This window comes from Oncorhynchus nerka, linkage group LG3 (assembly GCF_034236695.1).
Source record: "Oncorhynchus nerka isolate Pitt River linkage group LG3, Oner_Uvic_2.0, whole genome shotgun sequence".
Classification (NCBI taxonomy): Eukaryota; Metazoa; Chordata; class Actinopteri; order Salmoniformes; family Salmonidae; genus Oncorhynchus; species Oncorhynchus nerka.
In genome coordinates, this window is record NC_088398.1 from 80994951 (window position 1) to 81006963 (window position 12013).

The following is a 12013-nucleotide window of genomic DNA, read 5'->3' on the forward strand; positions in this document are numbered from 1 at the left end:
CTCTAGTTTAGACTGTACGGTCCCGGTCCAATCTGTATGTTCAATATGCACATTAGGCTGTGTAGTGAACTGATTTCTCACAAAGTCCTGCAGCTAAAACGCTAGAAGTTGTGTAAACTCTACACAGTTGTGTCCTGTGAATGTCACTGAGGAGATATCCCATTTCATGGGGACACAATCCATAGGTTAGGCTGTGCAGTGGAAACATTCCCCCCATTGTAAAGTCTATTACATCCACAGTGGGATGTCATCCGTTTTATTGTGTCTATCTGTGTTAGTTTGTACTTTGAGAAACTACCTGGACTTCATTTGACTTTCTGGGAAATCATGTGACCCTTAAGAACCAATGAGGTTGTATCTGAGATGTGATTAGGCACTGTGTAACAGATTCAGAATAATGGTGTGATTTCCCAGAATGGACCATCAAAACGTTTCACTTTCATTTTGCTTTACATGAAAGGTGATAGACTCAAGCTGTAGACCTGTACTGCTCTGTGACCCTGGCTCAACGCACAGCCTGCTTGTCTGAAAGTGGCAACGATTTCAAAGTAAGTGTGCATTTAAATGGACAAGATCAGGGTTTCTTAAACTATAGGTCGGGATCCAAAGTGGGCCGTGAGCGAGTGAGAGGTGAGTCGCAAGTTATATAAAATAAATATATAATCGCACACTATTTCTTCCTAATTTGAGTCTTTGGAGGATGATGGTCATTTCCTAATTTGGGTCTCTGGAGGATAATTCGGGTCATAGGATGACGGTCAGTTTCTAATTTGAGTCTCTGGAGGATGATTTGGGTCATGGGATGATGGTCAGTTTCTAATTTGAGTCTCTGGAGGATGATTTGGGTCATGGGATGACGGTCAGTTTCTAATTTGGGTCTCTGGAGGATGATTTGGGTCATGGGATGACGGTCAGTTTCTAATTTGGGTCTCTGGAGGATGATTTGGGTCATGGGATGACGGTCAGTTTCTAATTTGCGTCTCTGGAGGATGATTTGGGTCATGGGATGACGGTCAGTTTCTAATTTGGGTCTCTGGAGGATGATTTGGGTCATGGGATGACGGTCAGTTTCTAATTTGGGTCTCTGGAGGATGATTTGGGTCATGGGATGACGGTCAGTTTCTAATTTGGGTCTCTGGAGGATGATTTGGGTCATGGGATGACGGTCAGTTTCTAATTTGGGTCTCTAGCTGGAAATGTTTAAGAACCCCTAAGAATCCTTAACTCTGTTCAGTTCCATTGAAGGTGGTGTTGTTATCATCTAAGGCAGGGTTACCTCAATCTACATTGAAAGGACTAAAACCAAATGAAACTGTAGAAATAATGGACCACATTTATTCCAGTGATTTCCAGTACTTAAGTAAAACTACTTCAAAATAGTACTTTAGTTGCTGTTTGGGTATCTGTACTTCACTATTTGTATTTTTGATAACTTTTACTTTTACTTCACTACATTCCTATAGAAAATAATGTACTTTTGACTCCATACATTTTGCCTGACAACCCAAAAGTACTCGTTACGTTTTGAAAGCTTAGCAGGACAGTAAAATGGTCCAATTCACGCACTTATCAAGACAACACGTGGTCCTCCCTTCTGCCTCTGATCTGTCAGACTGACTAAACACAAATGCATCTTTTGTAAATGATGTCTGAGTGTTGGAGTGTACCCCTGGTGTCACGAACCGGCTCAAAGCCCGTAACAAAAGGGAGACAACGTGAAGATAAGGAGTAATAAAATATATATTTATTAAATAGGTAACTAAGTATAATATACAATGGTGTCTGTAATCAGTAATCAGTAGTGTAAGTGAGTGTTTTGCATGCATGAATATGATAATGCAGGGTGTTGAAAGATGCCAAAGCAAACAACCAAAAAACCACCAACAAAACAACCAAATCTATAAAGGTGTCTGCATGGAGAGAGTCTCCTCCATGAATGTGGAAGAGGTCTAGTTATCCTGGGAGACACCTGTCCCAGGTGTTTCCCATGTAGCTGACGACCCTCCCAACTCCGCCCACCGGCATCCTAATAAGGAAACAAGAACAAAGAGAGAATACGGCAGACAGAGTGGGAGGGTCGTCACACTGGCTATCCATACATTTAAAAATCAAGAAAATGGTTGTATCTGCTGTGCTTAAAATAAGGAATTTAAAATTATTCATACTTTTACTTTTGATACTTAAGTATTTTTCAGCAATTACATTTACTTTTGATTCTTAAGTATATACAAAACCAAATTCTTTTAGACTTTTACTCAAGTAGTATTTTACTGGGTGAGTTACTTTCCACTGAGTAACGTTCCATTAAGGTATCTAAACTTTGACTCAAGTAGGACGATGAGGTACTTATTCCACCACTGGTGGATTCCAAACAGTGGGGCGGGGCGGGCGGTGGAGGAGTTCATTTATGTTTATTAACTCAGTCTGGCTTTCAACTTATTCTTGAATGTTGTAATAGAATAATAATAGAGAGTGCATCTCCAGTTTTACTCTTGTCATCTCAGTCATTTTATACCTTAGAGAGCCATTTATAACTTGTCAGAAATGTCCAGATAAACTAGCCCATGTACTGAATATTTGTATTTTTTTTTTTTAAATCTGAGAAATCATTTTCTGAACAAGAGAGCTGAGGTCTGTTTTCAAATATCAAAGGCATTTCTTTAGAATAATCGAAGCTCTGTAATACTTAATAATGAGATCTGATTGGTCCATTGCTGTACATTTGATTATTGGTAATTGGGGGAATTGCTTGCCAACCTTTTGGGGTACAGTTTATTTGAACATGTCATAAAGGTTCATAACACATGTCATAAGCTGTCATAAATATGTCATGATCGTGTTATGACAAAGATATTGCTGTATTTTCTAGCCTTATGACAGCCTATGACACACCCACAGCCTGATACCTTATAACGGAGCATAATAGATAGTGTTATGACAGTGTTATACCAGTGTTATGACAGTGTTATGATAGTGTTATGACAGTGTTATGATAGTGTTATGACAGTGTTGTGACAGTGTTGTGACAGTGTTGTGACAGTGTTGTGACAGTGTTGTGACAGTGTTGTGACAGTGTTGTGACAGTGTTGTGACAGTGTTGTGACAGTGTTGTGACAGTGTTGTGACAGTGTTGTGACAGTGTTGTGACAGTGTTGTGACAGTGTTGTGACAGTGTTATGACAGTGTTATGATGCAGAACATTTGCTGTCTGTCTGAAATTCAGTGAAACCCATTGCCCTTCTATAAGCCTTGTTATTATAGTCACGCCTATATTAGGTTTAGATCGGCCAATGCATGTTAAAGTGTGTCTTCCCCAATTTTCTCCATCGATACTCAGTATTCCTGAACCACGTTTGGGACCTTGGTTGTGGGTCTTTGGCAATGGACAGGGGCAGACCTGTCACTGGGGATGGGGGGACATCGCCCACATCCCCCACATTATTTAAACTTTAATTAACGAGGCAAGTCGGTTATGAACAAAATCGTATTTACAATGACGGCCTTCCCCGGACGACGCTGGGCCAATTGTGTGCCACCCCATGGGACTCCCAATCACGGCCGGATGTGATGTAGCCTATTTTCTAACCAGGGCCTGAAGTGACTCCTCTTACACTGTGATGCAGTGCCTTAGAACGCTGCACTCGGAGCCCATCATTGGAATGTGATACATAACTAGGCAACGGTGTGCTCCAGGAAAATGCGGACTGCTCAGGCGGTCGCTGGGACTGTTTGGAGTGATTATCCAATTGGATAAAAACTTAAAACAAAGTTGCTCCCTTGACTATGGATATTCAATATAATTGATGAAGTTATTACTGGAGTAATTAATTGATCTAATTTATTGTAATTAAGATGTTATCTAAATTAATTTTAGAGGACCCTTAAATTATCTCTACCATAGTTATCGTTAAATAGTTTAACCTTTAATATGTCTACCATAGTTATCATTAAATAGCTTAACCTTTATTATCTCTACCATAGTTATCATTAAATAATTTAACCTTTTAAAAACTCTACCATAGTTATCATTAAATAGTTTTACCTTTATTAATTGTATCAACAGGAGTTTCAATCAAGTCAGTTACTATATTCGCATTCTGAAAGGTCGTTGAGCTCTAAGTGAATCTTCTGTTGCCTTGAATCCTTAAACAAGTGGTTGTATTATTGAAGTCTAAAAGGTTTGCTATTCTCAATACATTGGAAAATGAGGTAGGGGAGTACCGGGACGAAAGTAAAACTTAAGTTATTTTCCTAATTACACAGAAATCGATAGAGCTAGAGACACCATATTTTATGACAACCAACTTATATGTCATTTCTAGGGTAAATGAGTCAAAATTAAATAGACCGGGGACAGAACTACTGTTGTATCTGTCAGTAGGGATGGAGTAACACAGACTTGGGACAGAACTGCTAAGTAACTAAGTAAAATACATAGGCCTAAAACCGACAAATGTGACTCAACCTCCTGGATTCGGTCTTATGTAGTAAAATGTGAAATTGTGTTTTTTACATTGAATCAGACTCAGAGCTACAAAATGGTATAACATACACTGCATTTGAGGAACAATGCGAAAGTAATTCTGCTTTGAAAGTTGCACACGGTTGTAGACGGTGAAAGAAGGAGTGGAGCAAAGCGCAGCGTGGTTAGTGTTCATCTTAATTTAATAATAATTAAAAAAACTGAACACTTCAAATTACAAAACAAAGTGACAACCGAAACAGTTCTATCTGGTGCAGCCACACAAACTAACACCTGCCTCTGATTGAGAACCATATCAGGCCAAACAAGAAACCCCACATAGAAACAGAAAACATAGACTGCCCAACCAACTCACACCCTGACCACACTAAAACAAAGAAAATACAAAATAACTATTGTCAGAACGTGACAGTTGATCAACTTGTAATCTACATTTTTTGAAAAATCCCCTTGGAATATTTTGGTATCTAATGAACAGCTCTTCTTTGTCTACACCCATTCAGCATCGTTCACATCCTCTTAAGCTTTAGTCCCACGCATCTCGTTTAGTTTTCGTGGCCTTGACGCTCTGGCCGATGATTTCTTTACCTCTGGATAACATGAAAACAGCCTAACCAGCTCTGCTGTCAACAATTGCATTACTCTTTTAAGCAGACTTTTACTGACACCGGCCATATTCAATGGGTGTTGTACACACGTAATGTTAGCTAACGAGCCAGCCAGATAACGTTAGCTAATTATACAACAATGTACAAAGTGCCAACAATGCCACATTGCTGGCAGCTAACCAACCATGTTCAATGTTAGCTAGCTAACATTAGGCTCTAACTAGAATAGCAAGCGGCTCTGGGAAACAAATAATAAAGTCCACTAGGGAGCCAGCCAGCTAAAGTTAACTAGTTAAACAACAATGAACAACGTTCCAACAATGCCACATTGCTGGCAGCTAACCAACCATGTTCAATGTTAGCTAGCTAACATTAGGCTCTAACTAGATGGCAAGCGGGACAGGAAACAAATAATAAAGTCTGCAAGGGAGCCAGCCAGCTAACTTTAGCTAGCTAGCTGAAGTACACTTTAGCGTGAAATGAAACCACTTTTCTGTCAAAATTAGAAACATAATATCTCAAATAGGTGTATACATGTATACATCATGATGCAAGATGGACGCATCTCCCTGTCAGGAATGCAATACCACGGTTGCTCTTAGTTTGAAGATGTAATCCAGACAGGTGTTTTCTCCATCTCTTTAGCTAGTACTAGCTCCATCTACATTAGCGTGAAATGAAACCCACTTTTGGAAACAGCTGCCAGACACAATAATAAATAGGTGTATACATGTTACATCATGAGACTGACAAACTCAAATAGATATTCAATATAATTTATTATGTAACGGCTTTCTAATGGTGAAGGTACCTATCAGAGTCGGACCAAGGACCACAATACATAAATAGCTCGTTCAGGATTACTAACACAGATTCATCTTTAATAAACAAGTCGGACCAAACTGCAGCGTTAACATTTGATTCATCTTTAATAAACAAACGTAACACACAACAAAAAACACTACAAAAGAAAACAGCCTATACAAGTGTCTACTAACCTCTAACCAGGACATCAAGACACACAGGACAATCACCCACAATACAACCAAAGAATATGGCTGCCTAAATATGGTTCCCAATCAGAGACAACGGTAAACACCTGCCTCTGATTGAGAACCACTTAACAACCATAGACTCTCCTAGAACACCCCACTAAGCTACAATCCCACTATACACACATTCCAAAATCCCAAGACAAAACACACCACAATACAAAAACTCTATGCCACACCCTGGCCTGACCCAATACATGAAGAAAACACTAAATACTTAGACCAGGGCGTGACACATATGCCTTCAATATGGCAGACTAATCTGAACTCCTCTCTCGGCATGTCCAGCCCATTCATTACTTCAGCCAATAATGGCTAGTGGGAAGGTCTTTTACTTTTTCTGTGGCTTAACCAACAACAACAACAATTACTTTTCAAATACTGAGGATCTATCATTCGCAAACAATGTTAAAACTTCTTAGGGATAGGCCCCAAATCTGTCATTCTGGTTGTGAATAGGGTTAGGGTTAGGGGTTTAGGGGTTAGGGATAGGGATAGGTCCCAAATCTGTCATTATAGTTGTGAATAGGGTTAGGGTCAGGGTCAGGGTCAGGGTGAGGATCAGGGTCAGGGTTAGGGTTAGGGTTAGGGGGTTGGGTTAGGGTTAGGGGTTAGGGGTTAGGGTTAGGGGTTAGGGTTAGGGGTTAGGGTTAGGGTTAGGGATAGGCCCCAAATCTGTCATTCTAGTTGTGAATAGGGTTAGGGTCAGGGTCAGGGTCAGGGTCAGGGTGAGGATCAGGGCCAGGGTTAGGTTTAGGGTTAGGGGGTTAGGGTTAGGGGTTAGGGGTTAGGGGTTAGGGTTAGGGGTTAGGGTTAGGGTTAGGGGTTAGGGTTAGGGTTAGGGGTTAGGGGTAGGGTTAGGGTTAGGGATAGGCCCCAAATCTGTCATTCTGGCACGAACACAGCAGTTTACCTACTGTTCCTAGGCTGTCATTGAAAATTTGTTGTTAAATAGTAATAATTATTAATTAAATATAGGTAATAATAAATAAATATAAATATAGGTAATAATAATATAAATATAGGTAATAATAATATAAATATAGGTAATAAAATAGTTTAAACATTTTTTTTTCAGAATGTTATTGATCGAATTCAGAAGGAATATCTAGCCCAATTAGCAACGATGTACTGAAGGCTAAGAAGATCAATTTCCATCAAAATAATAATACTTGTTATGTTCCGATACAAAATATAATTAGACTTTATTAAATCAAATCATTTTCCATCAATGTCCATTTTAGTTTTTTGACTGCTATGATTAAGTAATAAGGCCCGATTTAGGTGTGGTATATGGCAAATATACAACAGCTATTCTTAGGACACATCTTTGTGAACTGGTTTGTTCTTGACTTGCTGGAAAGGTGACTTTCTATGACGGTGCCACGTTCAAGTCATTGAGCACTTGTAAGGTCATTCTACTGCCGATGTTTGTCTATGGAGGTGCATGGCGGTGTGCTTGATTTTATAAACCTGTCAGCAACGGGTGGGGCTGAAATAGCTGAATCCACGAATTTGAAGGGGTGTCCACAAACCTTTGTACAGGCATATATAGTGTACCAGTTATGCTCTGATAGACATTGACCTAAGGGATAAATACATTCTAATCTAATAGTCTAGTCTAATGTTTAAAATCATATAAGGATTTTACTTATTCAGTTACTGCCCTACTCTTTCATTTTTACTAGATTCTCACCTAGCAACTCAACATCAGGAAGATAAAGATATTGCTGTATTTTCTAGCCTTATTTAGCTATGACACACCCACAGCCTGATACCTTATAACGGAGCATAATAGATAGTGTTATGACAGTGTTATACCAGTGTTATGACAGTGTTATGATAGTGTTATGATAGTGTTATGATAGTGTTATGATAGTGTTATGACAGTGTTATGAGTGTTATGACAGTGTTATGACAGTGTTATGACAGTGTTATGACAGTGTTATGACAGTGTTATACCAGTGTTATGACAGTGTTATGACAGTGTTATGACAGTGTTATGACAGTGTTATGACAGTGTTATGACAGTGTTATGATAGTGTTATGAGTGTTATGATAGTGTTATGACAGTGTTATGATAGTGTTATGATAGTGTTATGATAGTGTTATGACAGTGTTATGACAGTGTTATGAGTGTTATGACAGTGTTATGATAGTGTTATGAGTCTTATGACAGTGTTATGATAGTGTTATGAGTGTTATGAGTGTTATGATAGTGTTATGATAGTGTTATGATAGTGTTATGAGTGTTATGATAGTGTTATGATAGTGTTATGATAGTGTTATGATAGTGTTATGACAGTGTTATGACAGTGTTATGATAGTGTTATGACAGTGTTATGATAGTGTTATACCAGTGTTATGATAGTGTTATGACAGTGTTATGATAGTGTTATGGTAGTGTTATGATAGTGTTATGACAGTGTTATGAGTGTTATGACAGTGTTATGACAGTGTTATGACAGTGTTATGACAGTGTTATGACAGTGTTATGACAGTGTTATGACAGTGTTATGACAGTGTTATGACAGTGTTATACCAGTGTTATGATAGTGTTATGACAGTGTTATGATAGTGTTATGACAGTGTTATGATAGTGTTATGACAGTGTTATGATAGTGTTATGACAGTGTTATGACAGTGTTATGATAGTGTTATGATAGTGTTATGATAGTGTTATGATAGTGTTATACCAGTGTTATGACAGTGTTATGATAGTGTTATGATAGTGTTATACCAGTGTTATGATAGTGTTATGACAGTGTTATGATAGTGTTATGGTAGTGTTATGACAGTGTTATGATGCAGAACATTTGCTGTCTGTCTGAAATTCAGTGAAACCCATTGCCCTTCTATAAGCCTTGTTATTATAGTCATGCCTATATTAGGTTTTGATTGGCCAATGCATGTTAAAGTGTGTCTTCAAGGGCATATGTAAATGATCTGTCTGGCAAATCCAATACAGTACAACACATTACTGAGTACCAATCATTTTTAAGCATAGTGGTGGCTGCATCATGTTATGTGTATGCTTGTCATCGTTACTGGGGAGTTTTTCAGAAAAAAAAGAAACAGAATAGAACTGAGCACAGGAAAATCTGGTTTAGTCTCATTTCTATCTGTAGAAAAGTTTGTGGTCATACGCACATCCTTAAACATAGGTGCTGGGCTAATACAGAATACTGGTATTGAACAGGAATACTGGTATTGAACAGGAATACTGGTATTGAACAGGAAGGCCCGCCCACTGCTCCCAATTCACCGCTTTATTGACTACGTTTCGATCCGAAACGGATCTTCGTCAGGTCAAAAACATCTCACATTGAGGACATGACGCAAAAAAACAGTTGTATATATATATATTATATATACATAGATATAATAATTAAATAACAATGAGAAGGGTGCATGTCATGGTTCCAGAACATAATATAATATTTACAAAATGACCAAGTGGGTAACCTGGAAGGCAAGACAAACTTAAAGTTAAGAAACCTGTTCAGGTAAGAAATGGTCTGATATCAAAACTAGTCTAATTTCCACCAGACACTGGGAGATTAATTCACCTTTCAGTGAGGGCAAAAACCTAAAACATAAAGCCATATCTACACTGGAGTTGTTTACCAAGAAGACAGTGAATGTCCCTGAGTGGATGAGTTACATTTTTTGACTGAAATCTATGACAAGACCTGAAAATGGTTATCTAACCATGATCAACAATCAATTCAACGTAGCGTGACAGTTTTTTGGAAAGAATAATCGGCAGTTCAGGTGTGGAAAGCTCTTAAAGACTTACCCAGAAAGACTCACAGATGTAATCGCTGCCAAAGGTGCATCTACAAAGTATTCAAATAAAATAACATTTTATTAGTCACATGTGCCTGAATACAACAGTGAAATGTGTATTTACGAGCCCCTAACCAACAGTTAACAAAAATACGGATAAGAATTTGAAATAAAACTAACAAGTAAATAAAGAGCAGCAGTAAAATAACAATAGCGAGACTATATACAGTGGGGTTATTTGAAAGGCTGGTCATGACTCACATCAACACCATTATCCCATTATCCCAGAAACCCTAGACCCACCCCAATTTGCATACCGCCCCAACAGATCCACAGATGATGCAACCTCTATTTATGATGCAATATTCATATTACCTCATCTAACCGGTGCCACTCCCGGTACAGAGTTTCTCTGTGTGTGGAGTGAAGGTGGTCCAGAGATTATTTCCCTCTGGTTGCACATTTAACATGCTGATAGAAATTTGGTAAAACTGATTTATGTTTCCCTGCATTAAAGTCCCCGGCTACTAGGGTGAGCATTTTGTTGTTTGCTTATGGCAGAATACAACTCATTCAATGCTGTCTTAGTGCCAGCCTCTGGGTGAACGTTTTCTTGTTTGCTTATGGCAGAATACAGCTCATTCAATGCTGTCTTAGTGCCAGCCTCTGGGTGAACGTTTTCTTGTTTGCTTATGGCGGAATACAGCTCATTCAATGCTGTCTTAGTTCCTGCCTCTGACTGTGGTGGTATGTGAACAGCTACAACAAATACAGATGAAAACTCTCTAGGTAGATAGTGTGGTCTACAGCTTATCATGAGAAACTCTACCTCAGTCGAGCAATAGCTGGAGACATCCTTCGATATCGTGCACCAGCTGTTATTTACCTAAATACATAGACATATAGCCCCTTGTCTTACCAGATGCCGCTGTTCTATCCTGCCGGTACAGCGTATAACCAGCCAGCTGTATGTTGATAGTTCTGTCTTTCATCACGACTCCGTGAAGCATAAGATATTACAGTTTTGAATGTCCCGTTGGTAGTTTAATCTTCCGCGTAGGTCATATATTTTATTGTCCAAAGATTGCACGTTTGCTTGCAGAATGGAAGGAATAAGGGTTTATTGGATCGCCTACGAATTATCAGAAGGCAGCCCCGCTCTTTGGCCCCTTTTTCTCCTCCTTCTCTTCCCGCAAATCACAGGGATCTGGGCCTGTTCCTGGGAGAGCAGTATATCATTCAGTAAAATCACAGGGATCTGGGCCTGTTCCTGGGAGAGCAGTATATCATTCAGTAAAATCACAGGGATCTGGGCCTATTCCTGGGAGAGCAGTATATCATTCTGTAAAATCACAGGGATCTGGGCCTGTTCCTGGGAGAGCAGTATATCATTCAGTAAAATCACAGGGATCTGGGCCTGTTCCTGGGAGAGCAGTACATCATTCTGTAAAATCACAGGGATCTGGGCCTATTCCTGGGAGAGCAGTATATCATTCAGTAAAATCACAGGGATCTGGGCCTGTTCCTGGGAGAGCAGTATATCATTCAGTAAAATCACAGGGATCTGGGCCTGTTCCTGGGAGAGCAGTGTATCATTCAGTAAAATCACAGGGATCTGGGCCTGTTCCTGGGAGAGCAGTGTATCATTCTGTAAAATCACAGGGATCTGGTCTTGCTCCTGGGAGAGCAGTGTATCATTCTGTAAAATCACATGGCCTGGGCCTGTTCCTGGGAGAGCAGTGTATCATTCTGTAAAATCACAGGGATCTGGGCCTGTTCCTGGGAGAGCAGTGTATCATTCTGTATATCATTCAGGAAGGTGTTCTTAATGTTTGGTATACCCAGTGTTTTACAGTAAAATCACAGGGATCTGGGCCTGTTCCTGGGAGAGCAGTATATCATTCAGTAAAATCACAGGGATCTGGGCCTGTTCCTGGGAGAGCAGTATATCATTCTGTAAAATCACAGGGATCTGGGCCTGTTCCTGGGAGAGCAGTATATCATTCTGTAAAATCACAGGGATCTGGGCCTGTTCCTGGGAGAGCAGTGTATCATTCTGTAAAATCACAGGGATCTGGGCC

At 39.5% G+C, this 12013-nt stretch overlaps 1 pseudogene; it reads left to right on the top strand.

Annotated features, from left to right (window-relative positions):
• Positions 1 to 468: 468 nt before the first annotated feature.
• Positions 469 to 12013, top strand: part of LOC115137762 (interferon-induced GTP-binding protein Mx-like) — a 31357-nt pseudogene continuing 19812 nt past the window's right edge.